Source organism: Bubalus kerabau, chromosome 8 (assembly GCF_029407905.1).
Source record: "Bubalus kerabau isolate K-KA32 ecotype Philippines breed swamp buffalo chromosome 8, PCC_UOA_SB_1v2, whole genome shotgun sequence".
Lineage (NCBI taxonomy): Eukaryota > Metazoa > Chordata > Mammalia > Artiodactyla > Bovidae > Bubalus > Bubalus kerabau.
Window position 1 is genome coordinate 43,420,938 of NC_073631.1, and position 15,550 is coordinate 43,436,487.

Here is a 15,550-nt window from a genome sequence, read left to right on the forward strand (position 1 = left end):
ATCATAAGTGGGAGAGAGATTCTGGTTAAGCCTTTATTTTATTTTATTTTTCTGATGGTGCTCTGGAGCATCACAGCAAGGGTAGAAAGAAAATTAATGGAAACTGGGTAAGAACTGAAGTAACAGTCCTGGTAAAAGCAGAGACAATACACTAAAGGTCAAAGGAACTGAGGGGCTTGACAGTTCTTTTATATTGGCTTAGGCTGAAGTGACATAGTATTTGCTCTACAAATAGCAGAGCAGATAACAAGAGCCTGCACAGACTTCAGTTGATATTAACATTAGGAAGTATTTAATCCCCTAATTTCTCACTTTCCCAATTCACATTCCAGGCTGAGGTTGGTGGACTTAGGGCCATGCTCAGCCTCATGGGAGTTGGAGAAGAGATGTGGGGATGGGGGTGAGGAACAAAGATCAAGAGATGGAGAGGTCCGCTGCAAACAGCCATGGAAGAGTAAGCAGGAGACATCGACCCTTTGATTTACTTAGTCTAGAGTCAATAACTGGACCTTGTTGGAAAGAAACAATGGAAAAAATGATTATATGAGCCTGCTTTTTGTTGAACATGTAATCTTTCTTGTTTGGCCAGTAGATGTGTAAAATGTAGATGCATTATGACAGTTCAAAAAGGATAGGATGGACGAGAGGAGAATCTAAGCCTAATGACAGTGGAGGAAAAGGAGACTCTGGAAGAAATCATCTGGATAGTTTTTGCAGTTGAAAACCATTGCCACTGTTTGCCTCCAAGCCTGATATGCTCCGAGAAGAAAGGAATATATGTAAACAAGAATAAGAAAGCTACCTTTTTATTCTGGCATCAGTCACAACAACGGTTTTGAGGATACCTGTGATGTGTTAAAGAGTTTTCAGAAGCACACCATGTGCAGGAATATTTCAGGTAGGAAAACGGATTGGCTTGAATCCTTTTCATTTCAGATTGTACCTGCTGCTTAAATGGGTACTCAAAATACTTCTTTTGACAAAAAGCAGTAATGTAAGTCCATCTGTAGTAAACTTCTAGACAATAATATTAAAGAACACACATATCCAAAAGCACATTATACTAATTTGACCCCACATAAAACAGACTCCAAGAATAGACTATGTTCCCAAGTAGCCAATGGATATTTATTGTATTATTTCCCTTTTATTACTGTTAACAAAGAATTATATGTTATCAGGAGTCTTCTGTAATTTAATTATTGAACCATTCAGATTTAAGGATCCAAAGTGCTGCCTTCGATTGTACTAAAGAGTGAATAAACCCACCTCTAGGCCCATGACAAGTATCTATAGTCTTTAAAATGATTTAAGCCTTATTGTCTAATTAAAAGTTAAATATTTAACTTGAATTTTAACTTTTTAACTTCCATTTCCTGTTGTAAATTATTATTTCTGGTTCACATAAAAAAAAGCTACACATTTTACTTGAAAACAGGAAAGATGAAATAGAATCATACAGAAGAGTAAACTGTAAAGAGACAATGAAAAATGAGCATCTTTCTTGGTTTAGATCATATCTTCAAGGATAACTAAAGGCAAAATTTCATGAAGCTCAATCAAAACATCCTATCCTCACTAATAAGATAATATGATAAATAAAGCAGAGTTGGAAAATAAGTAACTATTTCTTCTTTATTGTTTTATTCTATTCTAAAACCAATCAAGAAAGTCAAAGATGAAGAAACTTAATCTTACATATGAAACTGGTAATCTTGAGCCTATTAAATAGCTCATGTTTAAAGATCATATATGTAAAGTCAAAAAAAGTGTTATATTTAGCAATATTACAAATACATTAAATATTACATTGTGGAAGATATTTTTTCATGTGTGACTTACAGAATAGGCCTGATTTATATAAACTTATTTCCTTCTCTCTTCAGAGCCTTCCACCCACAACACTTTCTCTACATATCTGTAACAAGTTACAAAGCAGATTATTAGCATGGGACATTTGTCAGTTTCTACTCATTTCAAATCCATACATTGCTTAAAGATTATCCAAATTCAATATTGAATTGAATAAATTCAATCATGAACTTAAATCACTTAGATGTTCTTTTCTTTAAGCAAAACTGATGATAATGACAGTCCATTATGTAAAAGAAAAAGATTATCTCACTTTTTTTAGTAGGCATCTAGAATGTCTAAGTAGTAAGTTTTTAAACCACATTTATATGTTTAGCCTAGATATATATTTCAAGAGCTATTTTGATTCATCATAATTCCCAACTCCAAAATTCCAGTCTCTGATTATTAAATTCTTTTCCATATAGTAAGTGGAAAGACCCTTTAAAATCGTCACAAGTAACTTTCACTAAATAAAATTAAAATTTTATTCCATTTATTTCCTATATGCCAATGGTTTATATTTACATAAAAAATTAGTGTTTATGGTATAAGTACAAAAAATAATCAGTTCCCTAACAATCTGTGCCCTTTGTAGTTATTATACATAGATCAATCTACTTTTGTGGTCCTTGTTGATCATCATCATATTGCTAAGCTTAAGAGGAATCAAATTTTGTATTAAAATACGCAATGGGTTGAGCATACCATAGGGCTTAGGGAGGAAATTACAAAGAACTGTTAGAATCTTATCACCAAAGTAGAGGAAAGTGGATTTCATGGAAGTAAGTTTAATTACTGAAGTAGCAAAGAATTTTATCATGAGAGAGAAAACAGCCCCTGACATCCAGGACCTGGCCCGGTGCTATCACTTAGGTCTTGTTTCTGGACACTGCCCTGGCTCTCACACCTGGCTGTGGTATCCTCATGTTGAACAGAACCAATTTCACAGAACATCAACTTTAGGCAAGGACACTCTATGACCATGAAGAATCAAGACAAACACAAAACGCTCTGTAATTATGTCTGAATACAGACCTCTTATGAACACTGTCTGAGCCACAGGCATCATGTGTCCCCCTTTCCCAGCTAATCTGGGTCACTGCTGCTGCATTACCAAGATAGGCTTATCTTCCCTCTTCCTAAATAAGACTTTTTAAGGCACCAAATTGTAAAATTACCCTGCTTCCTGACAACGTTCAATTCAGAGTAATGCTCTACTTCCTTAAACCCTCTCCCCAGATCACTCAACTGAAGTTCAGCTTTTATCAGAGGTTCTTTTCAACGGCTTCTGACCCCATGGTACACTTTTTCCTCTTGGCAATAAGTAATGAACTCAACTTTTTCAACTACAGGTGTCTTCTTGGTAGTTTCTGGCTTAAGGCAAGGGCAGTAATAAGGCAGCTAAAAAGTTTGACTCCTCATGCCTGTGTTATCAGGTGGTTCTGATGCATTTGGTTATATAATTTCCCAGAATTTTGGAGAAGAGTAAATAGAACATTAGGCTTCCCTGGTGGCTCAGCAGTAAAGAATCCACCTGCCAATGCAGAAGATGTGGGTTCAGTCTCTGAGCAGGGAAGATCCCCTGGAAAAGGAAATGGCAACCCACTCCAGTACTCTTGCCTGGGAAATACAATAGACAGAGGAACCTGGCAGGCATACAGTCCATGGGATCGCAAAGAGTTGGACACAACTTAGCAACTAAAACAACAACAACAAATAGAACTTCACAGAAGGAACATTAGTAGATGACACAGTGATGAAGAACAGGAGAGATTATTACGGGGTATGCAAAATGACACTAGACAAAGATTCTGAGGCTAAAGCTACTGTTTCAAGTATGGAGTGAAATATCCCACTGAGATGAAGAACATGATTCAGGGCACAAGGAGAGGCAGATCATGAGCCAAAGAACCATGAAACACCAAAGAGGCTTATAACCCTGTTTCACAACTAGAAACAGGGTTATAAGAAGAAAATTTTAAGTCTGAATACCAAGTCTTAGCCACTATGTTGAAAATATTATACTATTCTTATATGTATATTATATTGTATCTATAAGAAGCATGGCTTCCCTGGTAACTCAGCTGTAAAGAATCTGCCTGCCAAGCAGGAGATGTGAGTTTGATCCCTGGGCTGGGAAGAGCCCCTGGAGAAGGACATGGTGACCCTACTCCAATATTCTTGCCTGGGAAATCCCATGGAAAGAGGAGCACAAAAGAAAAGCTAAATATCACTAGGAAACTAATAACCCTCCCAGTAAAGGGTTATCAAGATAAGTGTAGGTTAATTTTAATAATTTAGAAGAGATTAAGACAAAGTGTGTATTTAGAAGGGATTAAAATGTTAGATAATCAGCAAGATGGGAAGATCAGGGTACAAATGTAAAAAATAAGAGTAATGATGACAATGATGATGATGACAGTTATAAGATTATAACAACAATATGACACATAACATGAGTTGCTTAGAAGCAGGCATTACGACTGCACTTGGGCTGCACGCTCTGTGCTTGCCCAGACATAAGACTGAATAAAGAGCTCAAAGTCAGTGGCAGACACATCAGTGGTGTAATGAATGGGGGATCTTACATGTCAGAAGCAAGTTCCTGAATTGATACTCTACCATGTGTGGCAGACAATGGGCAAGATATGGCAGCAGTCTGCTGGCAGGGGGCCAGAGGATGTGGAGAGGGAAGTTAGCAGTTGATATCAGGTTAAGTCATCAATTACCAGAGAAACCAATAGAGGGGTGCATCCCTCATTCCCCTTTGATAAGCTAATTGGTGATGTTCTGATCAGAAGATTAGGACAGCAGTGCCCACTAGCTATTTTACTCAGCTCCTGGACTGTGATGACCTAGATGGGTGGGTTGGGGCTGGGGCAGAGGACAGTCCAAGAGGGAGGGGATATATGTATACATATAACTGATTCAGTTCCTTGTACAGCAGAAACTAACACAATGTGGTAAAGCCAAAAAAAAAAAAAAAGGGAAGCAAAGGAAAGGAAGAGAAAGATTGGAAGAATCACTAGCTGGGGCCAGGGACAAGTTTGTAGGCATTTATTGATTAGATTCAGTGATTAACAAGGAAGGTCAGTAGGATGTGAGTAGGGTGTAGGTGGGCAGGGAGTGGTTGAGCAAGGGATGTACAGAGAGCAAGAGAATAGCCTAAGCATGGCCTAAACATACAAGCATTCTTAGTTACTCTCATGCATGCCAATATTTTGAGATCTAATGTGTTAAATCTAGTCTGATTTAAACAACTATAAAAATTGAGCCTAGTGCTATGAGATAATACTTCATACTCTGTAGTTTCCAGCACTCACCTAGTAGTCCTTATTTTCCAAAAGAAGGAAGAATTTAAAACTATGTAAGACTCTGAACCGGAGAAGGCCATGGCACCCCACTCCAGTACTCTTCCCTGGAAAATCCCATGGACAGAGGAGCCTGGTAGGCTGCAGTCCATGGGGTCGCAAACAGTCCAACACAACTGAGCGACTTCACTTTCTCTTTTCACTTTCATGCACTGGAGAAGGAAATGGCAACCCACTCCAGTGATCTTGCCTGGAGAATCCCAGGGACGGGGGAGCCTGGTGGGCTGCCGTCTATGGGGTCGCACAGAGTCGGACACGACTGAAGCGACTTAGCAGCAGCAGCAAGACTCTGAACTTGGCTTACCCATGATGGTACATGTCCTCACCTAATCTTATCTTGCCCTCAACCTCTTGCCTACATGGCAAGCACTTGCCAGGCAGTCACGCCTGCAACCTGAATCAACTTCTGATCTTGTCCTTCACCACTGGATCACAACCCAGAAGATACACAAATTCTGGCTCCATTCTTTTTGCAATGATTTTTACTGGTTCTCATATTGGATCATTTCCCCTATCAAGCTTTTTGCATTTTTTTAAACTCTTAGATTACTTTTGAAGCTACTTTCCTATAATAGTTTGAATCATTCACTTTGTTTCTCATTTATTTATGCTTTTATTCTTCCATTGACACTGGTAAATGTTTCATTGACCTGTAGCCACTGAAACAGTAAAATAAAATAAATTCCTTAAGCATTCTTAGCCTGGGCTTCTAATTGGGATGAAATGAGGGAATCAACAGAACAAAAACCTGGTATTTTCATGCAAGTAGCTCACAGCATCCCTAGGAAGACAGCTTTGTAAACAGACAATTATAATATTGATTTACTGTGACATCTACGCCCAGGTGGGAATAAAAATGGTGGGTCATGTAAGAAAGTGAAAGGACTGCTGGTGGAAGAAGTGATAGCTTATTGCATATAGTATACAGGGTCCAGGTAAGGTAGGGGGGGACAGCAAAGGGATTAGGGGCATGCCCCTAAAATACAGATGCATAAGAAATTGTACAACTGGGGAAATACAGTTTGGTAAGGCTTTGGTACATTGTACGAGTTTTAGAAAAGAAAGGACACTGGAGAGGTGGGCACAAATGACATCATGAAGCCCTAATGTAATGCATAATATACCAGGCTGAGGGTTTGGCCTGAATACCTAGGAATTCATTCTCTCAGAAATTTCTCTTGAATGCAATACAGAGTCACTTGGGGATTTTAGAAGGTAGCATGAACAGGCAAGATTGGTTAGTAATGAGCTAGGTAGAGGGCTTAAAAAACAAAATGAATTCTAGGTTTTAGGCTCAGAGCAACAAGATAAAAAGAAAGAATGGAGAGGAAATAAGAGATCTGGGGTGGGACAGGATAGCTCTATCTAGCATTCTCACTAACTGCAGGACCCGAGGCCAGTATCTTAATCTCTATGAGCATGTTTACTCACACTGCCTATTTAAAACTATTGTGAGAATTAAATAATGATGGCTAACCCTTCTTCAGAACTTATGTGCAAGGCACTTACATATTTTACATAGTCACTTGCTTATTTTGAGCAACTGGTCCATAAAGGCAGTACTTTGATTAATCTTATTTAACAGACAAGGAAGCAGAGATACAAAGAGGTTTAATATGTTCCCCAAGGTAACAGAGCTGGAAAGTGGCAGATTCCAGGTTTCAAACCTTTTCAATCCAGCTACAGAGAGTATCTCAACCAGTGATTCCCAGTGCCTCTCATTGGATACTAAGCATTTTTCATAATTATTATGAGTGCCCTGAACATACCATACTATAACAGTAGGTTATAATTAGCTATTATAATTTAATCCAGCCTGTTAGTTTAAAAGTATTTGCAGAGTACATATATATGCATGTTTTACTGAACCTTAGAAGATACTCAGCAGAGTAGGAAACAAAACTCTATTGGGTTTGTTTACAATTAGCATAAATGCACCTCATGAATCAAAGCACAGTAACAAGATAATGTGTTGAAAGAGGTTAGACACTTTCAACCTACGAGTAATGCATCCATGTCTAGAACTTGAGCAGCAGGCACATAAATGGATGAGTCTAATGATCAGGGAAGAGATTGGGGTGGTGAAAAGATTTGGGTCTCTTCAACAGCTAGGTTATAGTTGAAACCATAAGAAAATAGATGTTGGTGTTGATGGGAAGGGGGAGCCTAGAAAAACTGCAGAAAGGGCAATCCAAAGGCTAGGCCCAGACAGGAAAGCTCACTTCACTTCTTTGGGCCTCAGAGTCCTCACTTGTTAAAAAAAAAAAAAAAAAAAATTAGTGAATCATGGTTTAAGAGTGTGCCAAGAACTATTCTCACTTCCAATGTTTGCAGCTTTTGTTGTAAACAAATGTGAACATTGGAAGACCTGCTGAAAGGTGACTTCTAGCCTTAAACTGGAGGGAAAAAGCTAAGCTTCATAGCTGCTGCTCTGCCATGGTAAATTATTATTAAACAAGTTTTCTTGTCACAAAAGCCCATTCAAATGGTTTCAATTGCTTTTATTTATTCTACAGGATTTCAGCTCCACAAATGCTCCTGCTGTTACTATGTACAGAGTTCTGCATGGGAGATGTGAGGAAGAAAACAAAATGGCATCTTTCATGCGCAGGAGGAATATTAATGAGGTAGAGAAGAGGGAAGGGATCATTATGGTAAGCTTCCTTTCTGTTTGCCCCCTAATATTAGAATTTACTTTTTCCTTGCCTAATCCTGGTTTTCCTGACTTCATCCGGTAAAACATAGAATTTTGCTGAACTGCTATAACTGAACTACATAGTATGAGAAACAAAGTTTGGATAACAGGAGACAAACTCTTAATGAGGTCAGGACGCAACTCTGACCAATGAATTGAGAAAGAAAATAAAGAATGATGTCTGTATCTCTCCACTTGCTGTGGCCATTACGTCCACCTCAAGGGAGGATTTTGGAGGTATGTGTGGTTAGGCTAACAAAGAACATCTACTATGCTGTGGTTTCCCATGAAGTAGGAAGTGGAGAAATCAAAACCTGTACTTTCCCTGTTCAGTTCAGTTCGGCCACTCAGTCGTGTCCGACTCTTTGTGACCCCATGAATTGCAGCACGCCAGGCTTCCCTGTCCATCACTAATTCCCAGAGTTTACCCAAACTCTTGTCCATCGAGTCGGTGATGCCATCCAGCCATCTCTTAGCAAATCTTAAAAATGACCATTGGACCCAGAGTGGAACTGGCTTTATCTAAAAACTTGGTAAATGTACTGTAGACACCTAAGAGACTGAACACAGAAGCAAACATATCTAAGCTCTGCACGTAGAATGGGAAATAGGATAAGATTTTCATGGCATTGGGTGAGATGAATGAGCTTCATGGATTTGGTTCATTGAGAAATTATCAGTGTCTGTGAATTTGCATACTTAGCATAGCATGAAACATAGAATATTTCTGTTAAATTTTATAATTTTAATAGATGATCTACCCTACACAGAGAGAGAGAGTTAAAAACAAAACAAAAGAGACATGCTGAGAAAGGTGAGGGTGGTACTGGTGATGGTAATATTCCATGAAACTGCTTACCTGAGAATTTCTCACTCACAAAACTGCACACATCTATGTATTACTTTATGGTAGAGATTTATGTCAGGTTGGATATTTTTTAAAAGTGCTAAGCATAAGAAATGGAGATAAAAGATTTTAAATTGTTTTACATGACTAAAAATTCTTAAGATCTAGTTTAGACCTCATTGGAAGGTGAACCTTTTGGGTTATAAAAGATTTATACCTATTTTTGAATAAATATGTACTATCTGCTTATTAAGTGCTTACTATGTATCCAGCACTGGATATTGCTGATACTAAGTCACAAATGAAACCCAGCCTTCATGGAGTTCACAGCCCAGCAAGAAGTGCAGACTCCACATAATAGCAAAGGTCTGTAAACAGAAGCCTTATATCAAAGAACAGAGCTGGTATCTCTGAGCACTGGCCTTATCACAGCTCAAGGCAATGCATTGGAATTCCCTGTCTACGTGTCTGCTTGGATGTAACTTTTGACCAAGCAGCTCTTAAAGACTGGGCTCATAAAAACTAGATATTTCCATGCAAACTAGAGTCTTTCTGCCAAGAGACCCAATTACAATTTAGATTATATTTGTCCCCCACTGCAGACAAAAATACTTCAATCAGAAATAAATTTAGGAAGCTAAGCTAAAATGGATGGGAATGGGCAAATTTAATTCAGGTGACCATTATATCTACTACTGTGGGCAAGAATTCCTTAGAAGAAATGGAGTAGACCTCAGAGTCAACAAAAGAGTCTGAAATGCAGTAATTAGGTGCAGACTCAAAAGTGACAGAATGATCCTGGTTTGTTTCCAAGGCAAACCATTCAACATCACAGTAATCCAATTCTATGTCCCAACCACTGATGCCAAAGAAGCTGAAGTTGAACAATTATACGAAGACCTACAAGGCCTTCTAGAACTAACACTAACAAAAGATGTCCTTTTCATCATGGGGGACTGGAATGCAAAAGTAGAAAATCAAGAGATACCTGGAGTAACAGGCAAGTTTGGCCTTGGAGTACAAAGAAGAAGCAGGACAAAGGCTAACAGAGTTCTGCCAAGACAATGCACTGATCATAGCAAAGACCTCTTCCAGCAACACAAGAGATGAATCTACATGTGGACATCACCAGATGGTCAATACCAAAATCAGATTGATTATAACATTTGTAGCTGAAGATGGAAAAGTTCTATATAGTTAGTGAAAACAAGACCTGGAGCTGACTGTGACTCAGAACATCAGTTTCTCATCACAAAATTCAGGCTTAAATTGAATAAAGTAACAAAAAACACTAGCCATTTGGGTATGACCTAAATCAAATCCCTTATGATTTTGCAGTGGAGATGACAGATAGATTCAAGGGATTAGATCTGATAGATGGAGTGCCTAAAGAACTATGGACATGGAGAAGGAAATGGCAACCCACTCCAGTATTCTTGCCTGGAGAATCCCACGGACAGAGGAGCCTGGCCAGCTACAGTCCACGGGGTTGCAAAGACTCGGACACGACTGAGCGAGTTCACTTCATACTTAAGTGGTAAAAAAGCATTACTAGTAGGAACCAAAAAAGGTTTGGCTACAAATTGTATTCTTGGTAATGTTTCTAAATGCATTCTGTTAATGTTAAAATTTCTAACATACACATTTAATTTCTTATGTGTAAGTTTTTTAAGAAAAATGTCTTATTCAAGTATTACATGCTTGCTGCCTTTCATATAATTCCATATTACTTTTCAAAAATAAAGTTATTTCTAGGGAAACTAAAAAAAAAAAAAAAAAGAACTATGGACAGAGGTTCATAACACTATACAGAGGTGTCGACCAAAACTATCCCCCCAGAAAAATAAATGCAAGAAGGCAAAAGGTTGTCTGAGATAAGACAGCTAAGATATGGACATGGAGAAAAGAAGAGGAGTGAGAGGTAAAGCGAAAGGCAAAAATATACTCAGTTGATGGAGAATTCCAAAGGATAGCTTTGGAATTCCAAATATTTCAAAGATTATCTCTCCAAAGGGAACATAAGAAAGCCTTCTTAAGTGAACAATGAAAAGAAATAGAGAAAAACAATAGACTAGAAAAGACTAGGGATCTCTAGATAAGATATGTCAAGGGAACATTTCATGCAAAGATGGGCATAATAAAGGACAGAAACAGGAAGGGCCCACAGAAGCAAAAGGGATTAAGAAGAAGTGGCAAGAATACACAAAAGAACTATACAAAAAAAGGTCTTAATGACCCAGATAACCATGATGGTGTGGCCACTCACCTAGAGCCAGACATCCTGTAGTGTGAAGTCAAGTGGGCCTTAGGAAGCATTACTATGAACAAAACTAGTAGAGGTGATGGAATTCCAGTTGAACTATTTAAAATCCTAAAAGATGATACTGTTAAAGTGCTGCACTCAATATGCCAGCAAATTTGGAAAACTGAGCAGTGGCCACAGAACTGGAAAATGTCACTTTTCATTCCAGTACCAAAGAAAGGCAATGCCAAAGAATGTTCAAACTACCACATAATTGCACTCATTTCACATGCTAGCGAGGTAATACTCAAAATCCTTCAAGCTAGACTTCAACAGTATGTGAACTGAGAACTTCCAAAAGTACAAGTTGTATTTAGACAATGCAGAGGAACTAGAGATCAAATTGCCAACATCTGTTGAATCATAGAAAAAGCAAAAGAATTCCAGAAAATCATTTACTTTTGCTTCATTGATTACGCTAAATCCTTTGACTATGTGGATCACAACAAACTGTGGAAAATTCTGAAAGAGATGGGACTACTAGACCACCTTACTTGCCTCCTGAGAAACCCTTATGCCAGTCAAGAAGCAACAGTTAGAACCAGACATGGAACAATGGACTGGTTCCAAATTGGGAAATGAGTACATTAAGACTGTATATCATCACCCTACTTATTTAACTTATATGCAGAGTACATCATGAGGAATGTTGGGCTGGATGAAGCACAAGCTGGATCAAGATTGTCAGGAGAAATATCAATAATCTCAGATATGCAGAGGACACCACCCTAATGGCAGGAAGTGAGGAGAAATTAAAGTGCCTCTTGATGAAGGCAAAATAGGAGAGAGAAAAAGCTGGCTTAAAACTCAACATTCAAAAATCTAAGATCATAGCATCAAGTCCATCACTTCATGGCAAATAGATGGGGAAAAATGGAAACAGTGACAGACTTTATTTTCTTGGGCTCCAAAAACACTGCGGACTGCAACCATGAAATTAAAAGGTGCTTGCTTCTTGGAAGAAAAGCTATGACAAATCTAGCCAGTGTACTAAAAAGCAGAGACATCATTTTTCTGACAAAGGTCTATCTAGTTAAAACTACGGTTTTTCCAGTAGTCATGTATGGATGTGAGAGTTGGACCATAAAGAAGGCAGAGCACCAAAGTATTGATACTTTTCAACTGTAGTGCTGGAGAAGATTCTTGAGAGTTCCTTGGATAGCAAGGAGATCAAACCAGTCAATCTTAAAGGTTATCAACCCTGAATACTCACTGGAAGGACTGATGCTGAAGCTCCAATACTTGGGCCACCTGATACAAAGAGCCGACTCATTGCAAAATACCCTGATGCTTGGAAAGATTGAGGACGGGAGGATAAGGGGGCAACAAAGGATGACATGGTTGAATGGTATCATCCTCTCAGTGGATATGAGTTTGAGCAAATTCAGGGAGATAGTGAAGGACAGGGAAGCCTGGCATGCTACGGTTCGTGGGGTCACAAAGAGTCAGACACAACTGAGCAACTGAGCAATAACAACAAGCCTTAGAGCACACATTACAGTTATTATATTTTGGAGGTATTTCCATGTGTTATATATGTTAGTTACTAGAATTTTAAGAGTCAATTATGCATTTATAATGGCAACAGCAAGATGCTCACTCTGGTATCTTCCTTCTATTCCTCCTGTAACTATAGTATTATTTTTAAGTCACTTGTTTGGCCTATTTTCTCTTGATAGGTCCTTAAGGGGTCTGTTTGGCAAGGGTCAGTGGTGGCAAAAGTACCCACAGAATTCAACTTGTGTCTTCATCATTTACTAACTTAAGTTTTTCTTTTTTCACTTTCATCAATAGGTTTCATTCCATAGAAACAAAATTTAGAACCACCACCTGAAAATAAAAAGATCCTGGATCCTTGCCAGTGTTCAGCACAATAAGGTGTCTAATAAGGTTTTCTGTAGCTTACAACAATGTCTGACACACAGTAAGTGCTCAAATATTTTTCAACAAATGCATCGAGAAATAAGTTTATCTGAAAGAAGATGACTCTATTATGTATTCAACCAAAACAGGTTTCTGCCCATCAAAGTAAGAATTGGAGAAGGCGATGGCACCCCACTCCAGTACTCTTGCCTGGAAAATCCCAGGGACGGAGGAGCCTGGTGGGCTGCAGTCCATGGGGTCGCTAAGAGTCAGACACGACTGAGCGTCTTCCCTTTCATTTTTCACTTTCATGCATTGGAGAAGGAAAAGGCAACCCACTCCAATGTTCTTGCCTGGAGAATCCCAGGGACGGGGGAGCCTGGTGGGCTGCCATCTATGGGGTCACACAGAGTTGGACACGACTGAAGTGACTTAGCAGCAAAGTAAGAATACTTGTAGGAAAGATGCCACTTACTAAAGTGTATGCCTACTCTGAGAAGACACTGTATTTAGGGTCCATGAGATTGGACCACTGTACTGAATAACCTTTTATTTCTTTATTTCCAAAGCTTCCTAGAGTGAGATACAAAAAAGACCCCTTATAACAGCACCTGTTACATTTCAAATAGAGTAATAGTGAAGTTCTACATAGAACGAAGTGAGCCTCCAAATGAATTTCAGTTAGACTGTGTTCTCATGAGTATTAATATCCCTCCCTTTTGATTTAGGCTAAATGAAATGGAAGAAATTTGGGGAAATTAAGATGGGAGGAATGTAAGATTGAAGTTTGGAAGATTTAATAAGAGAAACAACACTGAGATCAAACTCATCACTTTTAAAACTGTCCTCACTCGACTTTTAAAGTTCACAAGCACTGAAGGATGCACAATGCTCTTCTATTTGCGCTCACTGTGGAGTCGTTGGTGAACGCAGCCAAGCTGTCTGCTATGTCGCCTCTAGAACGTTTGCCAATTTTCTCTCATTTCCTCCTTGAGATGACAGTGTGTGACAAAGGTCTCTGGGTATATTTCAAAACATCTTAAACTATTTAACAACGTAATATCAAGCCCTAATTTTAAAGTGTTATTTATTCTCCAGAAGACTAAATTTGTCAGAAGACACAAAGCTCAATTCACCTTGCCCTGATCCTTAAAGAAATGACTAGAAAGTGCATTGTGGAACCAATGGCATACTTATTACTTGCCAGACGTAATGGAGAGAAAGTTTCCAGTGGCTTAGTCAATATGTATACTTCAACATGCAACACACGAAACACTAAAACTCTTTACTAAACTATATTTCTTTTTATATCCCCAGCACACTTATCCTAGTTTAGACTGTTTCCTTTTCCTGACAAACAATTCATTGTTTGTGATTGAGAGAATCATTTTGGATTAGGCATGATTTCAGATTCCAGGAACCTGGTGTGGAAACAGCATCACTCTTCCACCAGCACCTCCCTCCTCACCACTCCAGATCTCTGCTTTTAGGTTGTAGCAAAGTGGAGAAGGAAATGGCAACCCACTCCAGTGTTCTTGCCTGGAGAACCCCAGGGACCAGGGAGCCTGGTGGGCTTCCGTCTATGGGGTCGCACAGAGTCGGACACGACTGAAGCGACTTAGCAGTAGTAGCAGTAAAGTGATGGCACGCTTTTCAATTTTCATCCAAAGAGCAATCAACAATGTATAAACAACTGACCAATTAAAAATACTTCTCATCTAAAAGCATTTCTTTTTCATTTTAAAATTTTGTGAATTTTTCCTTAAAAAATTCAACTGTGAAGTTTAGTTTGTAAATACTAAGAATATTAAATTCCTTAGCTAGTGATCTCAACCAACAATCTATGCTAAAAGCAAAATTAGCCCTAATCACTTCAAGGGCAGTACATTATTATGTATTTCTTCATTCCAAGAAAAAAAACATATTCTTTCATTTGATTGGTCCACTCTGCAGTCTTATATGGTCTTTGCCACTGATTTGTTAGCATTTTAAAGCCTTTTTTTCCTTTTTTGTTTTTCCTCTTTTGCCTAACAATGATTCTTCTGAGTTTGGGAGCCTACCATTTTTCCCCAGGTGAAAATCTTTTTATTATTCTCAGGTGTTTGCTTTCTTTCTGTAACTCTCAGAATAATTCATTGCAAAGTCGTCATTGTCCTTTACAAAAGGATCAAATTCCAAATAATTACAGTTTGTATTGTACATCCTTTGAAAATATTTCTCCTTTCCCCTTGCCAGGATTGCAGGAGTCTCATATATTGTCCCACAAACCCTACTTCTTTTACTTAGTCAGGTATACCTGAGAACAGGACAGGTTGCTTGTTTCTTTTCATCTGATCCAGATCCTACCTGAGTTCTTGCATAGGAAGTGAACAGAAGTTAATACTTTTAAAAGTATCAGTCCAGAGTGCTTTCCCCTGTATTCAGCAGGGCTCCAAGAGACCATTCTCCAAAGAATTATGGAAGGTGACTCTTTTAAAATGTAAAGAAGCCTGTTCATTTCATTCTCAGACTTTGTAACAAAGCATAGAGTCAGATGGAACTGCTTTTTTGGTATCAGCAGTTGTCTCTAAAGAAGTATATCATTATATACTTACTTGTCTCTAAGCATATCCTTAAGT

At 38.5% G+C, this 15,550-nt stretch overlaps 1 protein-coding gene across 9 annotated transcripts in view; it reads right to left on the bottom strand.

Moving 5' to 3' along the window:
• The window catches only part of LOC129659063 (platelet glycoprotein 4), a 376,463-nt gene that overhangs the window by 77,167 nt on the left and 283,746 nt on the right, over positions 1-15,550 (bottom strand). The window contains exon 4 of one of the 9 annotated variants that reach the window (XM_055590130.1): positions 1,843-1,918. The exons of the other annotated variants lie outside the window; for them this stretch is intronic. The gene's annotated coding sequence lies outside the window, so the exon portion shown is untranslated. The remainder of the gene's footprint in view (positions 1-1,842; positions 1,919-15,550) is intronic. 9 annotated transcript variants of the gene reach the window in all.